Source organism: Oreochromis niloticus, unplaced genomic scaffold (genome assembly GCF_001858045.2).
Source record: "Oreochromis niloticus isolate F11D_XX unplaced genomic scaffold, O_niloticus_UMD_NMBU tig00007314_pilon, whole genome shotgun sequence".
NCBI classification, from domain to species: domain Eukaryota; kingdom Metazoa; phylum Chordata; class Actinopteri; order Cichliformes; family Cichlidae; genus Oreochromis; species Oreochromis niloticus.
In genome coordinates this window covers 41,499-58,722 of record NW_020328480.1, presented here as the reverse complement: position 1 = coordinate 58,722, position 17,224 = coordinate 41,499, and the positions used below count along the sequence as shown (strand labels likewise).

General features: G+C 41.1%; 1 long non-coding RNA gene across 1 annotated transcript; it reads left to right on the top strand.

Moving 5' to 3' along the window:
• Positions 1–584: 584 nt before the first annotated feature.
• On the top strand, positions 585–7,494 carry LOC102081656 (uncharacterized). Its single transcript, XR_003218222.1, has 5 exons — positions 585–717; positions 5,921–6,247; positions 6,335–6,430; positions 6,603–6,928; positions 7,255–7,494. It is a non-coding gene; the product is annotated as an uncharacterized LOC102081656 (long non-coding RNA).
• The last annotated feature ends 9,730 nt before the right edge of the window (positions 7,495–17,224 follow it).

The window sequence follows — 17,224 nt, the reverse complement described above, 5'->3', positions numbered from 1 at the left end:
AGCAGAAACTACAGAAAGTAGAAGAGCTAAAGAAGAATCTGACATTTCAGCAGACTTTTGTCACCAGAGCAAAATCACAAAGTGAAGCTGTTGTGAAAGTTTTATTGTAGCAGAGGAGAAAGCCAAATCAGCCCGGACATTTACCGAAGGAGAGTTTCTGAAAAGCTGCATGATGAAGGTGTGCGACGTCTTGTGTCCAGAATTTAAATATCAAAAATAAAAGTGCCAGCTCTACCACACACGAGAGCACACTAGTCCGCGTACACAACGAAGAAGAATAAAAAAGAGGGTGACCTGCAGTCATGACACAACAGGAGCCACCATGCGGCGATGAACTGCATTACAACACGCCACTGCTGAGTAAGTGTATTTGTAATGTTTTATCATCGTCAGTTTGATCAATAAACAAGTTCAGGGCGCTGAGAGTTTAGTTTGGAGATAAGAGCTGTTTGAGCAGTGCAGCTCCCTCAGACAATACATATGCCAGTGAAAGTAAAAACCAGTTAACCTGGAAGACAGGACACTGCTGTTCACGTGAAACCGAAAGTAAACAGTATAGCTGGTGTTACTCCCCCCACTGTCTTTTATCCAAGGCTCCAAATATGAGATATAAATCCCCAAATATTAAGACAACAATGAGAAGTATTTGGATTTAACGGGTTGCTGTTTCTTGCAGGAGATTAAAGATGCTGCTGTTGCTCCTGCTCCTCACGAGTGGTAAGAAACTCTTACTATGTTATATACTATATGTAAACAATGTTTATCTTGCACTCAGACCGAAGTTTGATCATTATCGCACAGGTAGATACACGCAGTGTGTGAAATTACCGATGTAATGATGGCTTTAATGTAGGAGAGCGAGGGGTGGTGTGAGAAAGTCTGGACCGACTTTGTGTTGAACGTTTGAGCTTTGAGAGGCTAACTAGCCGTGCTAAGCTAGCTCGGTGACAGGTCATGGCTGCAGATAAAAGGCTTTATTGACAGGTGCGATAATCCTTTATATCACAACAACATCATTCTCAGACAGGTAACAGGAACATGCAATGAAGTGGCCACCTATATCCAGTGATGGGAATAACGGCGTTACAAGTAACGGCGTTACTAACGGCGTTACTTTTTTCAGTAACGAGCAGTGTTGGGTAAGTTACTTTAAATTAGTAACTTAGTTACATTACTAGTTACTTCTCTAAAAAAGTAACTCAGTTACTTCAAGTTACTCGTTACTTTCAAAGTAACTAGTTACTAGGGAAAGTAACTTTGGTTTTACTCAGAATTCTCTTGTTAATGTGTTGCTTCCGTAACTGGATACCCAGCCAGATTGCCAGTCTTCTAGCTTGCTTACTTGCCACAAGTCCACTGTGCCACCTACCAATAGAAAGGAAAAAATAATGTGCACATTTCCACGAGAGAAATCCCACGCCTGGACCGTCATTGACCGCCGCCATGATTCTAGCCTGCTTTTTACATCCAACACAAAAACTGCAGTCGTGGTGCTTTTGATTGTACTCAGAACTCGGAAATTCTGCCTTCTGAATAGGAAGATGTAGGTAACACCAGACTGCAGATGAGCTGCATACAGAGCTGGACTGGGACAAAACAATCGTCCCGGGCATTATAGGAAAAATCATAAAGCCTTTGAATGAAAATAAACACTGTTGTGACAGTGATGTACACTGTTCTGATGGTATATATGTATCAATCTATCAATTGTTTGTTGTAAGACTCAGATAATTATTTTTTTTAAAAGTGAGACATTTTAAATGAGAATAATAAAGAAAAGTATTTCCTTGTCCCCCCCCTTTCCCTGTTAATGCCCTACCTGGCCCCCTGGCAAAACTTTGCTAGACCCGCCCCTGCACAGTTACCAGCTGTCAGCTACACAGAAAAGGATCCTGGTGTTATTTGTCTCTCAGAAACAGTTCATAACTTCCCTTCAACTCATTCATGTCACCTAAAAGGTAAACCTGTTTCTACATCACCTGTTCAGCTCTGATGATTCAGTAAGGACATCTCCTGGTTTCATCTGCATGTTTCCCTCTCACCACATATCCAAACCGATATCATGACCAGCAGCTTTACAGCTGTGGCTCCAGCAAACATCAGCTGATACTAGAAATTAATATTAAATAAATTCTAACAACAGCTGATCAAGCTTAAACGTGCTGCTGTTGTTTAACGCGACATCCGCTGGTTTCCTCTTTCTGGGGCAAAGTGGGCGATAAACAAACAAGAGAGAAAAGCCGATCAGCTGATCATTGATCAGTTTCGTGATTGAAGTAGGAACGGGAGGGGGAGAGAATGAGAGAAGAAGAGGCAGCTGTGCAGCTTCAGCTTTGTGTCTTTTTCATTGTAGCTGAAGTCCGGGACAAACTGTGTTCCTTTTCACCTCAGTACGAAACGCATAATATTTTCTCTGAATACCAGACGATTCTGTTTTTTAGGGGACGGTTGGCAACTCTAATAATTAACCTTATGAACAAAATAAAGTTCAACATCAGTAACATAGCACCCACCCAGCTGTATACAGTAGAAACTCCGTCATGCTAGCTAGCACGCAGTACAAAAATGTCAGCATACCGAAAATAAACTCCACCTAAACTTGGTTTATATCTGACCCAGACAGACTGCAGCTCATCACTTCTTACCTGAAGTTCAGTTCACCTGACACGCGGACCGGCGGCCGCTTCGGGTCTCTCCTCTTGCCTCCCTTTTCCTTCATCCACCTGCTGGCCTCCACCACTTGCTAATGTTATTGAATCTGTGGAAGCTCCACGATATCCACCACACGAAGTAACGAGTAACGAGCCTATCTAAATCCCAGTAACGAGTAACGCGTTCCTGGTTTTGGCATAATAACTAGTTACCGTGCTCGTTACCACAATAATAACGTAGTTACTGTAACGCGTTACTTAATAACGCGTTAGTCCCAACACTGGTAACTAATTACTATTCCTATCGTTACAACGCCGTTACAGTTACTAACAAGGAAACGCGGTCCGTTACTATTTTTCAACAAACAGACGGTTGAAGCTGTGTTCAGCTTACCGCATCTTATATCAGCTGCAGGAAGTGGCTGTAAGTAATCTGGACGCTACAGCTTTAAGCAGCTGCGCGCTCCCGCGGACGGTAATCACGAGCACTGTCTAGCACAACACCTGGAGCCAAGGAGGCAAAACAATCGCCCGAGTGCTGCTGTTTGACTGAGGAAGAATAAAGTAGTCGTGGTAAGCCAATCACATGACCACTTAAAGACAAAGCAACAAGGTGGCATATACCAGTTTTTAAATTGTGTCAATAGGCCACGTAAAACCAGAGTCATGATAAACAATATACGCGGCGTTTTTTCCTCAATAGTTTCACCACGTTAGCGCTAGCAAGCACTCTCTGCTTATGAGCAAAAAACTAAACAAAAAAAGTTTTAGGAGTGACGGCGAGAGAAAGAGAGAGAGGGAGAGAGAGAGAGTTTTGAGATGTGAGAGATTTGTGACGTTTAGCGTGTTTGGAGTGTGTAGTTAATGTGTTGTCTTGTGTAGTTAGTGTGCAGTGTTGTGGATAGTTTTGTGTTGTGTGTCAGAACAATGAGGCGACTGCTGTCTCCAGGTAGAAACAGCAGTGATACACCTGCTGCTGTCAGACCTGCAGGTATCAGGCTGTGATGTTCTCCTTTATAGTGGACAGAAATATTTTTTTGGAGTGGCACAAATAATTTGTGTGGCATCTTATTGAAGAACAGCTGATTGTTCTGTAAATAGTTTGAAATGGTTATTTTAAAAAAGGGTAAAAGGTAAATGGATGCAAATAACTTTGTTGTTTGCAAAACTTGTGCATAGGATTTTAAAATTGACAATTAATATTTGCATTTGAAGTTATGAAATATGATTCATTAATCATGTTTATAGTTGTTACAGTAAAAATATAACTTTTTCTACTCTGATTTTATGTTTTTTGTCTGATTTTAGATCAATTCTGGTTATACAGTATGACAAAATGAGAACATAACTGTAAATTCAGGCACGTGAGGTTGTGCTAAAAAGAATGATACCAAACAAGGCAAAGTAAATAGTTTTTAAAGGAAAAATGTGGAGGGAAAATCAAGAATAGTAAAAAAATGGCCAATTATACTCTGAACCCCACAGGGTAAAACGTTTTTGTTTTTTTTTAAGTAACGCAATAGTTACTTTTCCAAGTAATTAATTACTTTTAGAATATTGTAACTCAGTTACTAACTCAGTTACTTTTTTGAAGAAGTAACTAGTAACTATAATTGAATTACTTTTTCAAAGTAACTTGCCCAACACTGCCTATATCTGCTATTGTTGCCAAAGTGTGTCAATGTTAACTGAAGCTGCGAGTCCCAGTTCTGCCCTGGTCCTCCCCCATTAGGACATGCCTAGAAAAAGCTCCGTTTGGAGGCATCCTTGTAAGATGCATGAACCAGCTCAGCTGGCATCTTTTGATACGGCAGGACTCTAAGCCTAAATCATAATATAAGATGAGTAACAGTATGGTGGACATTAGGTAAGGCTGCACTTTTTGCAGCGATCTTGTTTAGAAAACTATTTTTGTATCAGTAATATGTTTTCTTTTTGTCTGTTAATAATCTTGTTGAACTGCACATGATTATTTGCAGCTAGCAGGTTGTTAATGCTATCCACCAAGTCTAAAAACAGCATGTTAATACTTGGAGATCCTGAAGGCTGCTCCAAAAATGATGACAGGTGCTTTTGTTTGTGTAAGAAAGCTCCGCAGAACAGATGCGACACTTAACCTGCATAAAATGAAATAAATAATTTACACTGCAAGTCACATTGCTGTTTTTCCTATTCTGATAGATTACACTGAAACAAAGACAGACAAACTATTACCTTATTTGCAGTTAAAAGATCAAAATGATCCCACACAGCAGAAACATTTATTTTTCTTTCGGGCTCCATTTTGTAACGGAGAGATGTGTGTTTGTATTTGTTGTAGAAAGATATGTATTTTTTTTTTTTATCTTTGCGAGAGTACTTTTGTGTGTTTTTTGGTGGTGACTCATTCCGTTAACAAATGCGGATGCGATACCTTTTAAACACAGTTTGGCGCGTTGGCAATAAGCGATACAGCAGCTGTATCGATCACGTGACTTTTTCTTAAAGCGACGCACGCACCGATACAGGTTTCGCTCTGTGAGCTTGATACAAGCGTCGGTGCGTCAGTGTTGCTGGACCCATCACTAGTTTTTTGTATATTTGTGCACTAATTGATGCCATAGGCCAAGTTGTAATTTGGCATAGTAATTAGTGCAGCCATTGTGAGTTGCAGTTATTTGTCTGTGCAGTCTGTGCGTTTGTTTAATAGTTGATCCCATGTGCTGATTTGTATATTGGACAGTTGCATGTGGAATAAAAGGAGCAAATGTTACAGAAGTGTATTTTATGCGTTTATTGTTGCGCGTCATCTGTGTCCTCATGTTCAGCCTGCCGCAGCCTTTGGTTGGAGGAGCTGCAACAGTCTTGATTAACCTAACAGAAAGATTTCCAATGGACCGAACCTTAAAATGAAACAACAAACATGAGCAGGAAAGTAAACTAAAATAAGATCTTACTGATACAGCCTCTGTGGTATATGGCATTGCATTCTTTTAGGTGTGCAGAGTTGTCTTCTCTTCTCAGGGAGACAAATGTCAGTAGACTTTTTACATATTGTCCATGATGGAAACTCAAGATTTCTTTTAAAACACTGAAACATTCATTATGATCCCTCAATTGTCTGTAGCTGTAGCACCAGTTCATAAATTCCAGTTTAGTTACCACTCAAAGCAAAGAGTAGTGAGCCACATTAGTGAAGTCAGAGGTCAGAAATGCAGAAACTTGTCATTTGCCATGAGTGTGACTGCTATTGGTCCAATATTTGATATTGTGGTTTCTTGTCCTTTCAGATCATCAGGTGGAGGTGAAGGTGGAGGAAGGCTCAGAGTCTGTCACCCTGCCCTGCAAAACAACACCTGACCTGCCTGAGAACACCAGAGTGGAGCGGACTCGCTCTGACCATGAACTCTTGATAGTTCAGGAGTATTCAAACAAAGGTGGCAAACTTATGAAACAGGACAAGTTTTACAGAGACCGAACAGAAATGAATGAAGACCTGCTGAAAACTTCAGTCTGACCCTGAAACAGCCCACAGAGAGACACAGGAGGATACATCTGCACCATCTACAGGGACAAAGACATCCTGAGACAGAAAGTAGTGCTGCACTATGTCAGAGGTCAGAGCTGGTGGACAGTGGCTCAGATTAACTTCAGAATTCAAAGGTCATAATTTATTTATTCATTTATTTTTTGTTTCTCCACAGAAAAACTTCCACTTTGGGCCACAGCTGTCGTAGTTCTTCTTGTTCTTGTGTTTTTTGGGGGTCTCACATATAGATTTCAACACTATTTCATGTCAGGTGAGTCTCTCGTGCCAGACACACTAGTGGTTAACAAGTGTCCCCTGGTGGCTCCTTAAGTGTCACTCAAAGGTCCAGAAGTTGAAAGAATTGCTGTCCTTCAGCTTTCTTTAAAACTCTGAAAACTTGCTGCTGCTGTTTGTACAGTTCATGTTGTTTGTTGTCCTGTCAGACTGTCAGGTGCAGGTGGAGTCAGGGGTGGAGTCTGTAAAGCTGCCTTTCAAAACCAAAGCAAAAAATATACCTGAAGATGCTAAAGTGGAATGGAAGGACAGATACAACAACAAAGTCCATGTGCACCAGAATGGTTGTGATAGGATTGAAGACCAAAGCCCAGCATACAGGAAGCGAACAGAGATGAACCTGCTAGAAACTGGAGACCTCAGTCTGACCCTGAAATACCCACAAACAAGGACAGAGGCACCTACACCTGCACCGTCTACAACAAGGAGGGAGGAAAATTCCAGATAGACAAACAGGTGGAGCTTAAAGTCAGAGGTCAGTGTGCACTTAGTTTTTACTTGTATTTCATATAATATTAACTTGATTCACTGATGATGATGGGAAAATGTTGTGCTTCTGCAATATTCTTTATATTGAGACCAAGTCGTGCCATCAAAGTGCCTTTGTTCACTTTGACTCTGTCCCCAAAAGTAATCAGTTAAATGAGGCACATTGTGTCTGTGCCAGATCTTTTTGGCTGAATGAATATACTGAGGCTATACACATTCATTAATTACCTGGATTATATTACTTTGTCTTCATTTGGCTGCTCATTTTAAAGGTTGCCACAAGTTATCCTCCTACATCTCCCCCTCTTCCAGCATCCACCCCTAACAGCCTTGCTGCTCTCCTTCTGTCACAAATCACCTTTGATATTGATCTCCACCCAATCCACCCCGCCTGCATTCTCCTTTATCACCTCCCTTTGCATTGTCCATTCCTTTCAAGGGTTGACTCCAGGTAGTTAAACTCATCTACTTTCACTACTTCTGCTACTTCCATGTTCACCTTCCCACCTGTCTGCCTCTCATGCATGCACTTGTATTCTGCTATGCTTCTACTGAAGGTGCACATCACCCTTGTTTGTGAAAATCAGTTCTCTCTAAAGTGAGAGGATACTTGTTAAACAACAGGATGTGTTAGAAAGTCTGATCAAAAAGGTCCACTGCCCTCTTTTCTTTCCACTCTTAATCGTTCTCATACCTGCCCTCACTTCCTCCTTACTAATCCTCTGAAATAATGATGCACTGTTTCCTTTATCTGTGCTTCTCACTCTTTCATTTTCCTCATTCATCAGCCTCTCAAACTACTTCCATCTCCTCAACACACTTTCTTCACTCGCTGGTACATTTTCATCTTTATCTCTAATCATCTTAACCCAGTGGTTCCAAACCTTTTTTTGCTAACCCCCCTTTGTTTTACAAGAAAATCCATTGCAGTTTATTTCACACATGAAACCTTTGTAAACATTTGAACAAATAAAATTCAACATCAATAAATTGCAGGTTCAATAAAATAAAAAACTCTTTTAAATGACAGAAAAACAAACCATCTTCATAGTGTGATTCTTTTAGGTCCTCCGTGTAAAATGGAGTGAAAAACATAAACAACTCTGTTAAGAGATTTCTTAGGATTTTGGGATTTTTATTATGTTATGCTTAAAAGTACGTTTCATTATCGAAATGTGTTTGCTCTTTTCAGTATTCAGCTTAAACTCTGCAACTCTGTGCAGACTCCTAAATGGGGAAGTTACACAGGAAGCCTGCAGTTCTATTTTCTCTCTTCCTGTATGTGCTCTCTGAATAAAGACTCTTCCTTTTTACTGCAGCGGGGCGAGTCTCTCTGAGTCTCACCCGTGTACACGTAAACCTGTCTGAGCGTTTTATTCCGACCTGAGTTGCAATACAGGAAAACTCCTGACAAACTCCCTCAATGGAAAAATCAGAAATTAAAGGTTTGTTGTGTAAAAATAACACATTTAATCCTGACATCGTTTTAGTGGCTGGTGTGAGCTGCTTGTTGCTGCAGATCTTCTCAAACCTGGGTGGAGTTTTAAAACCGCCACTCTGAGTTCATTTTCAATGTCCAGCTTTGAACTGTAGTTTTTTTTATATTGATTGAAGCCCCAGCAGAAAAGACTACCTCACATAAGTAGGATGTGATAAAAGAAGTAAGGCCAGCCTCTCTTACCTAGCAGTGGGTAAAATTTCTCCACTCCAATCCAAAATGCAGAAAGGGTCTGCTGCAATTTACCTCCAACTGATGAGGAAGAAAAAGCTTCTGCTGCCTGTTCAGCTCATGTTGTGCTTGGTTGTCCTCTCAGTCCCCCAGGTGGAGGTGGATTCAGGGGTGGAGTCTGTCCAGCTGCCTTTCAAAATCAGAGTTCGTCTGATTAAAAAGCTCCCTAAAGTGGAGTGGACGGAGAACAAGAAGAAGGTCCATGTGTATAAGAACGGCTCTGACCAGCCTGAAGAACAGCACCAGGATTACAGAGATGAATGAAGACCTGCTGAAATCTGGAGACCTCAGTCTGACCCTGAAATATCCCACAGACGAGACACAAACACCTACACCTGCACCGTCTACAGCAGGGAGGGAAACATCTTAATGAAGAAACAAGTGGAGCTTAAAGTCAGAGGTCAGAGCGTACATAGTTTTGCCTTGGATTTGATATTTGATATCATATTCATTTTTGACCTTTTTAAACAAATCTTTTTTCTCCAGCCTGATTTTTTTTTTTTTAATTTTTTTTAACTAGAAATGCAGCAATGAGAATTATTGCAATACAAGAACTAAAAATAATGGGTCAGTTACTGATGATACTAAAAACATTTTATCTGACCGTTTTGGAAAGCCATATTAAAGCCATATAAAGTGATGGCTGTTGACTAACCTTTTGCTTCGCTGCACCCAGATTTTTCAACCGCATCACTTAAGACCACATTTTTACATTTGCACTTTTTCAGGGGGAAATTGCCATACAGACAATATTGATTTGTAAATGATTAACTAACAATCTTGTCAACACAAAGTTCTTTATTTGAAGCAGATTTCTACAAAAAGTTAAGTTACTGAAAAAGTGCTTAAAGTGCTTTGGCAATATTGTAGACAATGTTAAACTTAATCATCGTCTGATGACCTTTTTTGCTGCTGCCTGCAGCTTAAAGGCAGTGGGGAGAGGGGACACTTGGGCAGTGCATTTATCACAGCATACAATGTGTTTTCTGGATCCACTGTGTATCAGTATTGCCGGCCATGGTCTTTCCACACTCACCATAGTAAATGCAGTGCATCATGTTGCCAGCTTTATAACAGATAACCGCCTTAAAAATCTTCTGCAGAAGAACCAAGACTGAAGAAAACCATGAATGAACATCTGAACATTACCTGATGCTGCTGCAGTGAAGCAGAGGAATGTTACAGAGGTTTGATTAGAGACACAGCTAAGAGTTTTGCAATTTGGCATAATTTTAAAAAGTTTTAATTTCATTAATAATAAACATTTTTGGGGAAAAGAAGAAAAACAGTGCTGAACCCAATGGTAGACTGGTGCGTAATAAGAAGAAAGATTGTGCAGAAAACAGAGATTTGAGATGGGAAACTGTTCTTGAAGTACATTTGGGTCAAAGAGGGACAAAACCTGCAGCTCAGAATCAGTGAGATGTTGACTTTCAGCCCCGACGGCACGAACACACCGAGAAAGCCAACATCTCAGCGCTCTGTGTTTGTCTTTGTGTGGAATCTGTTTACCTGCTCTCATTTACTGTTGTAGCTATTTGGTGGTTCTTGAAATAGTTTTGTGAGCTCCTGGAGTTCCTGGCAAAATTAATTTATATTGAAAAATTAATTCAGCATTTAATGAATTAATGTTGCTTTATTCAAGCTAAAATCATTTTAAATCAGTTATTGAAACCCAGCCTACTACTCACCTCTGTCTATGCGCCTGCATTTTCAAACATACACACATGTAGGCCGACAGGACTATCAGAGAGGTCCCACCCCTGACTACCTTTGGTTGGTGTAGACCACGATATGGTAGATAGACCATGATATACGCGAAAGGCTGGTGCGACCTACGATTTTCTTTTAGTCGGTTTAGGGTTGGTTTAGGGTCCGGATGGCTTGAGGATAGAAGCTCTTCTTGAGTCTCTCTGTCCTTGCCCGGATGATGCGGAACCTTCTACCAGATTGTAGAAGTTGGAACAGTTTGTTGCCAGGATGGGACGGGTCTGGGAGGTTTGCCTCTATTACTGCTGTTCTTGCTGATCTGCACTGCGCCCATTAAATACTGTATCCAATTTAAAATACTGCTGCTTACTTTTTAAATTATCAACAACACAGCGCCGAGCTACCTTATCGAATTCCTTAGATTGTCCTTGTTAGAGCACTAAGATCATCTACTCGGGTAATCTTGGTGCAGCCGAGATCTTGGCTGAAATCTAGAGGTGACCGTGCGTTTGCCTTGGCTGCACCTGATTTGTAGACTTATTCTGTTTCTCTTTTATACATTTCTTTTATGCTTTTGTGCTTTTACCATGTTTTTATTTGATGTGCATTTCATTGCTATTTCTGTGTATTAGTGACATCGACCTGTTAGCATATTTTGTACTTTGTTTTGGTCTTGCAATATTTATGTTCTATTTTCTGCTTTTTTTTGTTAAGCACTTTGGTATAATGTTGTTTTTTAACTGTGCTCTATAAATAAAGTTGTATTGTAACAAATGTAATTTTAAAGTGTTTTGAGACACTTCATCTTCTGTCTATGACAGTCTAACACAGCCCTCTGTCCCTGAGAGGTCTCCAGTCCTCCCCATCACCTTCATGGTAGACCACACCACATGCAGCAGATTAGATTTTGCCTGCCATACCACAATGATATGCCGTACCTTACTATGCTGTCCAGTGCAGCCTGGTAGTACAAAACCATTACTTTCGGATCAACTCCAAACCGCAGCACCAATCCGTCTGTCGATCTCCGGCTCCCTTCTCCCATCACTCGCGAACAAGACCCCGAGATACTTAAACTCCTCCACTTGGGGCAGGAACTCATCCCCGACCCGGAGTGGGCACTCCATCCTTTTCCGGCTGAGAACCATGGCCTCAGATTTGGAGGTGCTGATCCTCATTCCCGCTGCTTCACACTCGGCTACGAACCGCTCCAGTGCGAGCTGGAGGCCTTCACCTGATGAAGCCAACAGAACCACATCATCCGCAAAAAGCAGAGATGAGATTCTGAGGCCACCGAAGTGAAGGCCCTCCGCCACTTGGCTGCGCCTAGAAATCCTGTCCATAAAAATTATGAACAGAACCGGTGACAAAGGGCAGCCCTGGCGGAGCCCATCACCCACCGGAAACGAGTGCGACTTATTGCCGGCAATGCGAACCAAACTCTTGCAACGGTTGTATAGGGATCGAATGGCCCATAGCAGTGGGCCAGACACCCCATACTCCCGCAACACCTCCCACAGGACACCTCGAGGGACACAGTCGAATGCCTTCTCCAAGTCCACAAAACACATGTAGACTGGTTGGGCAAACTCCCATGCACCCTCAAGTATCCTTGAGAGGATAAAGAGCTGGTCCAGTGTTCCGCGACCAGGACGAAAACCGCATTGTTCCTCCTGTATCTGAGGTTCGACTAACGGACGAACTCTCCTTTCCAGCACCCTGGCATAGACTTTCCCAGGGAGGCTGAGGAGTGTGATCCCCCTGTAGTTGGAACACTTCTTAAAGATGGGGACCACCACCCCGGTCTGCCAGTCCAGGGGTACTGCCCCTGATCTCCACGCAACATTGTAGAGGCATGTCAACCAGGACAGCCCTACAACATCCAGAGCCTTCAGCAACTCGGGGCGGACCTCATCAACACCAGGGGCTCTGCCACCAGGGAGTTGTTTAACTGTTTTTCTTTTATTTTTATAATGTCATTTTTGCAATGTTGAGCTTCATTTTGTATTGTATAAAGTTCTTCTTTAGTTTGTATGGAGCTTTGGTCCTTCCCCAGTACAACAATTGGTAGATTTAAGTAACATCAGCCTTCACCAATGGCTCTCTGACAGCAAATATGTTTTACTGTTAATAGTAAGAGTTAGATATCTGGATCAGTTGCAGGCCTGGTCTGGCCTGAATCTGTCATCCTTGTGTCTTCTGGATTCATCCTGCTGTGCAAGTGGAATCCAATAAAGACCCTGTTTGCTGTTCCATTACAGACCCTATCATACTTTTGGGCTCGGTGTTGCTGCTATCTGGGCAGATGCACTGAGATATATATATCTATGATATAGATGAAATATTATTAGTATAAAACAATGTGAGGATCAGGCTTTGCATTTTAGACACTGTACATTTTAGACTCCTGATTTAGAAACAAACAAAAAACAAAAGATAAAAACACAGTTAAAGGTTTCAAACTTAATCATGTCAGAGATCAGGGCAATAGAGTTTGATCTTTGGTACAGACAACTGGCTGTTCCTGTGTGTGAGTGTATTTGTATTTATTTATTCTGTTTTATTTGTCCTAATTTATTTCCTAACATCCTTCCTACCCCCTTGCCTGCTTCCTCTCCATTGGCTGTCCCCAGGTCTGTGTGTGTTTTCATAGTAAACATGAAGATGTCTGTACTGTGCCACGCTGGTTTGAAGAAAAGAATGAAAAAAAAATGCAAACAACTGCACTTACTGTGAATTTCATCCAGTTATATGTTCCCTATTCTTAACAGTTAATCTGCAATAAATATGTTATTTATAACATGTAAAGTCTGATAATTATAAATGAGGGATATAAAGTTTCCACAGTCACTGAATCTAAGCAAATGAACAAATCAGGAATCCAACAGTGCACAGGGATAATAAAAGACACAAGGAAATGACAGAGGACAGAGACAAATGACCTGGCAAGGACAAAGACTAACTTCAGCTTTCAACTTTTATTTCTTTTATAGGGGTCATTGCACCGAATGGGTGCCATCTCCAACATGAAATAATATTTTTTTATATAGTTTTTAAAACTTAACGGAGTACGGGTTATGATCCGAGCTGCAGAATTTTGAAGAAGTTGGAGTATATGAAGGGACCTTTTAGGGAGACCAAATAGGAGGGAATTACAGTAATCAATACGCAGTGTTGGGAAGGTTACTTTTAAAATGTATTCCACTACAGAATACTGAATACATGCCCCCAAATGTATTCTGTAACGTATTCCGTTACGTTACTCAATGAGAGTAACGTATTCTGAATACTTTGGATTACTTAATATATTATCGTGCTGTTTACAACTACATGAATGTCCTATTGCTGTGATTTATTACTGTTACTGAAGGTCCGCGGCTCCGAACCGTAGTAAAGGGACCTCTGGCTAATACGTCGGTTCGTGTCGGGCTGGTAGCCGAAAACTAGCTTTACTTTGTTGTCTGGGTCAACTTTGCTTGCGGGAGACAGAGAGAGGCGTTGAAAGGCTTCTCCAGCGGAACTTATTTTTTCCGGAGGAAAACACGAACACAGTGTACAGTTGAGTCTTAATAGCTTACTTACAAATGGGCTCCTCAGGCACTCTTCTTGGCTGCAGTGGTTATTATTATATTTACATGCTTCCAGCTCCCGTTTTTGCTCCGTGACAGCTCGGACTTTTCCTTTCTCTCCCTCCCTCGCTCACAGACACATAACGGGTATGGCAGTCCATTCTCCCTGCAGCACGGACTACACTGCCCACCAGGCTACATGCTTTAGAGCTATGCCTGTAGCATTCTGCCTTTTAGCTTAGCACAAGAACAACAACAAAAAAGCGCTCTCTCACCCAGGAAACACGCAGAGAGAGAGCGTCACCCTGTAACCATGGCAACCGTAACGCTGCCGCCTGGAACAATAGAACGTAGTTGTCAAACAAACCCAAACAGTCCTGACCCGCGACAATATGAAACAGGGAAGTACCGCCGTGTATTCCATTTATTTCAACAAAGTAACTGTATTCTAAATACCACCTTTTTAAACGGTAACTGTAACGGAATACAGTTACTCATATTTTGTATTCTGAATACGTAACGGCGGTACATGTATTCCGTTACTCCCCAACACTGTCAATACGGGATGTAATAAGACTATGAACAAGGATGGCAGCAGCATGAGGGGTAAGGAAGGGACGGAGTCGGTTAATATTACGTAAATGGAAGTAAGCAGACCGGGTTATGTAATTAATGTGAGACTGGAATGAAAGAGTATTATCAAGCATTGTACTGGATGGAGACTGGGAAGAGAGATCCTTGCACTCAGAACATTCTCCGTACATGCAGTTTGTTTTCTGTGTGATGGCTTTCACAAGATCATCCAGATCGACAGTCATCACTTTCAAGTGGTGAAGCTTCTGCACAACAACCCAGATTCTCATGCATTTTGCACATATATGTGTCCCAATAAGTCTCGAGGGGTAACAAGGTGCAGTTCAGTTTCTTTTCTTTCCTTGATATTATGCTGTGTCTTTCTCCACCTTTGCATTGACTTCATATCAGTATTTATTTATATCACGAAACTGAACATAAATCTCAACAACTCGAGTAATTTCAACTGTACAACTTAAAAATCAGGTAAATAGAGTAAAATAAACAAATATTCACATTAATAAATCATTTAATCCATTGACTCTACTCACTCCTGTAACTGGTACTCAGTCTACTCTTTATATGAGTAACAGGACTGAAAGTAATAGGAGTGAGTTTTTAGCATACAGTTTGCAATATAGCCACATGGCATCCTTGCTAGTATGAGGACAGTGAGCACAATCTAATGATTTTCCCCAACATTTTATTTTTAAAATAATCAAATAACAACTCAGATATAATTAAGGTAATGGGGCTGTATGTTGATATTCAGCCATAGTTAAAATATCAAATAAATGAGAAAACGTACTTTTGGTCTTTGCATGGCTTTTAAAAGATTCACCTTATGCAACTTCCTGTTGTGCATGTGACTTCTGCAATGTTCCACATTTTTTACACGGGATAATATGTTAGGGTAACAGGACTGGGTGAAAACCCAGGGACATGACTAAAGTGTATATTTAACAAAATTATTATAGGTTTCTATGGAAATATTCAAGATTCAAGACTCAAAGATTTATGCAATGCATAGAGCGGAAATGCAGTCACCACAAAATGCACAAAACCCAACATTTCTTTAGGATTGTATTCAATATGTTTCATTTTAAGATGTAATGAGGACAGGTGACAAATACTGGTTTTTTTCAGTATTCAAGGCAGTTCTTATATTATTCCTTCACAACATATATCTTAAATTTTCAATCAGATCAATATGTGTGACATTTTGCTTAATAAGAAAATGTGTTTTACAGTTAACCTTCATCAGAATTTATAAATATAATTTCCAGGGGATGAAAATGGCACCCATTCGGTGGAATGACTCATTTAACATTTCAAAGTTTGGCACATTTAATTTAACGGGACGTTCGGCCGGTTTTCTGCGTGTTTACAGGAGGATGACGCTGTTTCTGCTGTTCCTGCTCCTCATGAACACACTGACTCTGAGCGCTGTTTGAATGCACACTGTGAACCCGCGGTTTGATTCACACAGAGCGACTGTGTTTGTGAAAGTATGAGGGCTAGTGTGACAAAACCCACGACCGACACTACGTGACATTACTAACGTGTGGGGGCGGAGCCAAGTTGCCATAAAGCGCGTGGTGCGTTCCAGTACTTTATTTTAGGAGAGTTCCCAACTGAGGGAGGCACGTGACCCTGTGTTGCAGGTCAACTGTTAGATTTGTTTACAGACTCCACTCTGTGTGTTCATCGTGTGTGGATCCACAGATTGGTCATTTTCACGAGCGGTCTTCTCAGTCTGTCAGCGTGTCTGCGGTTTGACATGATTAATGACCTCGGCAAAAAGAAAGTCTCCAGCTCTGTAAATCCACACACTATCAATATTATCTTTAGACGGCAGAAAACACAGTCTGAGGGGGCTGTAGTGACGTGCTAAGAAACTAACTCAACTAATTAGAAACTAACTAATTAGAAATACACTTAATCAGCAGTGGTGATGTTTTATATTCCCCATAAGATCTGGGGACCTTGGAAAGGTGTAACGAAGGGCCAGAGAAGAGAGTGGCTGTTAGTGAATCATCCAGCAGGTCGGTGTTGAAGTGTTGAGTTTTAGATGAATCTGATTTTGTCTTTCAGATCAGGGAAGGAATACAGAAGTCAGGAGGTGGAAAAAAGCAAAAAGGCAAAATCCAAGCAGAGTTCAGTTAAAAACTGTGGGGCACAAAGATTACAGGGCAGCAAACAGAGGCTTTGAGACATGTTGTAGACAAAGGTGGGTTGATTGCACACGGGCCTGTTATGTTGTAAACTGTTGGGCTGGGAAAAGGAGAGACTTGTGGTTAAATCACACCTTAATATTGCATAAAAGAGTGATGATCGCATCATGTGAACATCTCAAATAAAACCTAATACAGGTACTGTTTCATGTCCACTTTAAACACAGTGACTGCAGGTCCTCCTACATGTGGTATGACTGTAGTTTATTGGCACGTTGTCAGTGCAGATATTTTCACTGCTGCTTATTCTCTGGCTTATGCTAGTTTTGCCCCACTCAGGAAATAAGGGACTAGTTTTTGAGGATTGATTCATAACTCCGGGAGAGAAACAAAGACTTCAATGATGCTGTTCTAGGCTGTCAGTGCTGTGACAGGTCTATGGGAGAGTGCAGCCTGTCCACCCATTTTAAATTTCATTTCAATTCAATTCAATTTTATTTATATATCAAATCACAACAGCAGTCACC